This window comes from Gekko japonicus, unplaced genomic scaffold, assembly GCF_001447785.1.
Source record: "Gekko japonicus isolate JY-2015 unplaced genomic scaffold, Gekko_japonicus_V1.1 scaffold2900, whole genome shotgun sequence".
NCBI classification, from domain to species: domain Eukaryota; kingdom Metazoa; phylum Chordata; class Lepidosauria; order Squamata; family Gekkonidae; genus Gekko; species Gekko japonicus.
Genome location: NW_015177102.1, coordinates 1 through 6281, shown reverse-complemented (window position 1 = coordinate 6281; position 6281 = coordinate 1). Strand labels below are relative to the sequence as shown.

At 51.1% G+C, this 6281-nt stretch overlaps 1 protein-coding gene across 1 annotated transcript in view; it reads right to left on the bottom strand.

Annotated features, from left to right (window-relative positions):
* The window catches only part of WDR89 (WD repeat domain 89), a 25649-nt gene extending 19556 nt beyond the window's left edge, over nt 1–6093 (bottom strand). Inside the window, exon 1 of the mRNA XM_015428296.1 lies at nt 6030–6093. The gene's annotated coding sequence lies outside the window, so the exon portion shown is untranslated. The remainder of the gene's footprint in view (nt 1–6029) is intronic.
* Nucleotides 6094–6281: the final 188 nt, after the last annotated feature.

Below are 6281 nucleotides of genomic sequence, written 5' to 3'. Positions count from 1 at the left end.
ATATATATACATATATATATACATATATATACACACACACACACACACACACACATATATATATAAAGAGTGTCATACTAGTATCTGGGAGACGTGGGTTCGAATCCCCACTTGCGCCATGGAAGCTTGCTGGGTGATCTTAGGCCCGTTACTCTTGCTCAGCCTCACTTACCTCACAGGGTTGTTGTGAGGAAAAAACAGAGAAGAGGAGATTGATGTAAGCCGCTTTGGGACCCCATTGGGAAGAAAGACAAGGGAATAAATGAAATGAACAGATAAATCATTGCAACATCTGTGCAGGGGTTAGAGTGTCCAGCTAGGGCCAGAAAAGACCCAAGTGCAAATCAGCTACCAAGTTCCTGGGGTGAGCCACTCGCTTTCAACCCAACCCACCGTACAAGACTGTTGTGAGAATAAAATGGGGGAGGGGCAAGCTAGATTGAATAAACTGATAACAGGTAGAAACAGCCCAGCGGATGGAAGCATTTCTCACACCTTGACACAACCAAATAGCTCTTTGAAAGTCTTGGCATGACTCATTTCTGCGTTTCATGATTTCTCCGGCTGGGCCTTCAAGCTATCTTGCGATTCCCACTGATATTACATAAGCCCGGTTGCCAAGGCGATGGAAACTGGAGAAGCCACGCACGGCAACCAAATCCACATGGCACCACTGAAGTTGAAATTTGGGATGCGGCAGGGGTTGTTGGTTTTTCACTCCTCTGAATCACAGGCGGTGAAGATCCTACAGAGAAACCCTATGCACGGTTCCTCAGAAGTCAGGCCTGCTGCATTCAATGGGGCTTACAGGCAACAAAGAGAATGCCACCACTTACAGCCCTGGGCACTGGCTGACAAACGGGCACAGAAGAAGAAGAGATTGGATTTATACCCCGCCCTTCACTACCCAAAGGAGTCACAGAGCAGTTTACAATCTCCTTTCCCTTCCCCTCCCCACAACAGACACCCTCTGTGAGGTAGGTGGGGCTGAGAGAGCTCTTTCCAAAACTGCCCTTGAGAGAACAGCTCTGAAAGAACTTGTGACTGATCCAGAGTCACACCAGCAGCTGCATGTGGAGGAGTCGGAAATCAAACCCGGTTCTCCCAGATTACCGAATTGCCCGAGCCAGAAGAAAGGGCAGATGATTTAGGAATCAAAAAGCCAACAGCTGTCCTGATGACATTATCCCCAAAAGCCTGCTAGGAAGGGGAATGTCCACATCAGTTTCCATCCCACTCTTCCAGGGCTCCTCAGCCCCTTTTGAGCCAGCGGGCACCTTTGGAATTCTGACACAGCACGGCGGGCGCAGCACAAAATGGCTGGCGCGGGAGATGGAGCCAGCTACAAAATGAGTGCCATAGCGTAACTTCGGTCACACCACAAAGATCTTTCTGTTGTGGTGGCAGCCAATGTTCCCTCTTAAGGTGTGCAGTCTCGTGAGCAGAAATTTTACCCTGTGAGCCAAAAGTGGTCCTAGCGTTAAAACTGTGAGCGGGCTGACATTTAAAAAAATCATTAAAGTGTACAAACATACAAACAACATATAAACTATTATAATTTGTATTACAAGCCATATATTTATATTAAACTTATTTATATTTATATGAAAAATATTTGTATTACTTAACCCCCCCCCAGGCTTAAGTGCACAGAGAGTCACTTTGCAAAGCACCAGAAGCCACCAGATAGCCTCTAGCAGGCTGCTGAGCCCGGCTCCCCCTCCCCACCTTTTCCAACTAACTTTGCCGGCTTACGTGCACAGAGAGTCACTTCGCAAAGCACCAGAAGCCACCAGATTGCCTCTAGCAGGCTGCTGAGCCCGGCTCCCCACCCCAAGACAAAACAAACAACCAGGCAGCTCACCTCAGGAAGGGCAGAAGCTGGACAACAGGGTATCTCCAGGAGCACGAGGCAGAAGACTGCCAGGGAGGGTAGCAGTGCCCCCTTTCACAGAACAAGCAAACCGCAGCTGAGGGGAGGCGGGGCCAGCCCAGATTAGGAAACACAAAGCATACTGCTGCGTTTCTGTGCTGTTGAGCAAATGGATCCGTGCTGCACGGCCATTGGGAAGGGAACCTCTCAACCCTGCGCTGTGGTAACAATTGCTGCGCTGGCCAGGGGAAATCGGTGCGCCAGCACAGCTTAAAGGGAACCTAGGTGGCAGCTGCTGCCAAAGCAACATTTTTAAACGATCTACCCAGCCCATCAAATATCCATAAGCCTGTCAGGCAAAAGCCCCATCCGGCCTCTCCCACTTTCTAAAAGCACTTGGCGGGCACCAGAAAAGGTGTTGGTGGGTACCATGGAGAATCTGGCACTATTCTGTTCAACCCGTTTTAGTACCAGGCCCTGAAATCTCTCTGGCCCCTAAGACTGGGAAAGTAAGCTTCAGAACACCATAGAATTACAAGGGGCCTAAAGATATATGAACAGAAGAGAAGCCGTGTTGGATCAGGCCAATGGCCCACCCCATCCAATACTCCTGTGTTTACTCCAAATCAGAAGAAGGTGTCATTCACAATTAGTCCACTTGGTGGCACTAACACAGCCAGTCTTCCTTGAAATCTGTGCAAGCCCTAAAATTTACCAGGGTGGTCACACCTTAGCTCTATACGAGGGCATTATAATATCAGGTGTTCAATTTTCAGTCCCTTTCCCAATAATCCCAGTACGAAGTTGCCTTTTTCACCACCAGAGAACGGTAGTTTAGCAGGTCGAGACCTGAGTGCTGCATGATGGAGTGAGCTCCAATCTCTGGCCCCAGGAGACCTTGGAAGACAGAGCATCACTGTCCCACACCTAAGAACATAAGAGAAGCCATGTTGGATCAGGCCAATGGCCCATCCAATCCAACACTCTGTGTCACACAGTGGCCAAAACCCAAGTGCCATCAGGAGGTCCACTAATGGGGCCAGAACTCCAGAAGCCCTCCCACTGTTGCCCCCCCAAGCACCAAGAAGACAGAGCATCACTGTCCCACACCTAAGAACATAAGAGAAGCCATGTTGGATCAGGCCAATGGCCCATCCAATCCAACACTCTGTGTCACACAGTGGCCAAAACCCAAGTGCCATCAGGAGGTCCACTAATGGGGCCAGAACTCCAGAAGCCCTCCCACTGTTGCCCCCCCAAGCACCAAGAAGACAGAGCATCACTGTCCCACACCTAAGAACATAAGAGAAGCCATGTTGGATCAGGCCAATGGCCCATCCAATCCAACACTCTGTGTCACACAGCGGCCAAAACCCAGGTGCCATCAAGAGGTCCACCAGCGGGGCCAGAACTCCAGAAGCCCTCCCACTGTGGCCCCCCCAAGCACCAAGAAGACAGAGCATCACTGCCCCAAATATAGTGTCCCATCTATACTTTGTGGCTAATAGCCACTCATGGACCTCTGCTCTTAAGAACATAAAAGAGAAGCCATGTTGGATCAGACCAATGGCCCATCTAGTCCAACGCAGTGGCCAAAGCCCAGGTGCCCTCAGGAGGTCCGCCAGTAGGGCCAGACCTCCAAAAGCCCTCTCAACTCTTCCCCCCCCCCCACAGCAGCAAGAAGACAGAGCATCACTGCCCCGGACAAAGTGTTCTCTCTAGACCGTGTGACTAATAGCCACTCATGGACCTCTCCTCTGTATGTTTATCCAATCCCCTCTTGAAGCTATCTATGCTTGTAGCCACCAACACTTCCTGCGACAGTGAATTCCACACAATTACTCTTTGAGCTTCTTTGAGCAGCGGTCCCTCAGTGGTATAAATAGGGGCTCTGGGGCAAGGGATGCTCTGTCATCTTGGTGCTTGGGGGGGGGGGGTCAACAGGGGGGGGGCTTCTAGTGTCCTGGCCCCACTGGGGGCCCTCCTGAGGGCACTGGTATTTCTGGCCACTGTGTGACAGAGTGTTGGACTGGATGGGCTGTTGGCCTGATCCAACATTGGCTTCTCTTATGTTCTTAAGGCAGAGCGTTCAGTTTGAAATTTGAAGTTTGAAGCCCGAAGTCAGCAGCTGTCAGTTGTGGTCAATCTACACAGAGTCTGAAAAGCCGTCTTCTCATTAGAATCATATAGAAGGGCTGTGAAAGGCATGAAGATTCTAAAGGAGGAAGAAAATCTACTTAAGGCGGCATATTACGAAGAATCGAATATAGTCAGAGTATTTTAAGAGGGTGAGTGGAAAAGCTGAGAGACCTCTAGACCGTGTGACTAATAGCCACTCATGGACCTCTCCTCTGTATGTTTATCCAATCCCCTCTTGAAGCTATCTATGCTTGTAGCCACCAACACTTCCTGCGACAGTGAATTCCACACAATTACTCTTTGAGCTTCTTTGAGCAGCGGTCCCTCAGTGGTATAAATCCAATCCAACACTCTGTGTCGCACAGTGGCCAAAACCCAGGTACCATCAAGAGGTCCACCAGCGGGGCCAGAACTCCAGAAGCCCTCCCACTGTTGCCACCCCAAGCACCAAGAAGATAGAGCATCACTGCCCCACAGCTAAGAACATGAGAAGCCATGTTGGATCAGGCCAGTGGCCCATCCAATCCAACACTTTGTGTCACACAGCGGCCAAAACCCAGGTGCCATCAAGAGGTCCACCAGCGGGGCCAGGCCCCACTGGTGGACCTCCTGAGGGCACTGGTATTTCTGGCCACTGTGTGATACAGAGTGTTGGGCTGGATGGGTCTTTGGCCTGATCCAACATTGGCGTCTCTTATGTTCTTTTTGCAAACAACAGAGTTTTGCACAATGAAGGGGGAAACGCGGGAGCCTCACAATCCCCTACTTGCTCTTTCTGATCCTATGCAGAATGTCCACTTGGCACCAACACTGTTGTCCCGATGGTAATCACACCCTCAGGGTTATCTAATCGTTCCCCAATTATGCCAGACAAGCAGGATGGTGAGATTCCACCTCTCACTTATCTACAAGCAAGCAATTTGCTGGTCACGAGTTCGACTGCCAAAGCTTGTGATTTTGCCAATATGTTTATTGCTTATCGGTTACACGTGCTTCATGGCGGCTTTCAGAGATAGCCTGGGCACGTGCCACAGCGCAAATCAAAAACAGCCACGGCAATATGAACAGACTTTGAAACAATTAAGAAGCCGTAGAGCAATCCAAAGAGTGGAGGAGGGAGAGAGAGAGCTCTACATTGCCTCCGTCGTTAACAGGACGTTTTCCACGTCACGCAAAGCTCTCCGCAACCCATGCGTCATCTGTCCTCATGAGAACTCGGAGAGACCATCACAAAGCTGGTTTCCCGCTGCAGCCAAAGTTACCCCCCCCCCCCCGAACGCACATGGCTCCTTGGGCATCAAAACCAAAGCATCGGACCTTTATTTTGCAGGCAGAACTAAATGCCGGTTCAGTTCAGGCGTCACGCACAAAGCCATGTTTTACTTCAGAGGTCTTCCCCCACATGGTGCCCCTGGGCGCCAGGGCAGCCGCTGACCCCTTTCCTGGCGCTCGCCAAGGGTTTTTAGCAAGTGGGCGTGGCCACTGTGAAAGACCTCTAACCTGAGAGACCCTGGAGAGCCGCTGCCAGTCTGAGTAGACAATGCCGACCTTTGATGGACCAGCAGTCTGAGTCAGTATAATGCAGCTTCAGGTGTTCAGTCCGTTAGGTGCAGATGCCAAATGGAACCGTCCTATTTAGGGAGGGGCCCTGGATCAGTATTAGAGCACCTGTTTGGCACCCTGTGGTGGCTCAAGTGGTTAAGACGGCTCTTCGGCTTGGAAACGGAGATGAGCACCGCAACCCTCGAGTCGGACTCGATTGGCTTTCGAGCAAGGGAACCTTTACCTTTACCTTGGCACGCAGAAGGTCCCAGTTTCGATTCATCCAGCAACTTCTTGTCGATATTTTAGTCCCCCACCCTCCCACGCTTTCTAATCGATGGGTGGAAAGTGAATCAGGGGTTGGAATTTTGACCAAGAGTGAAGCGGCCCGCAGACGCGCAGGGAGAAGCCCGCGGCAGAGCAGCCATTCACACGTACTTAACAAACACCCGCGGAAGAAAGACACGTGCATTACCTCGCGCGAAAGGCGCAGCTCCTCCCCGCGTTCCAATCCTCTCTTCCTGCTCCTGCAGGCCCCGCCCAGTGAACTCCGATTTCCGGCTCACCGCAGAACGGCAGCCCGCCCAAAGGGACCTTCCGCTGCGGTGATTGGTCAAAGAAGAACAGGGGCCTCGAGGTTCCGGTTCCCTCCTCGGATGTAGAAATACGACAAATTACAGCGTTGATCAAACATCGCGGCTTCGGGTTTCCATTCGAATGCCGTGGG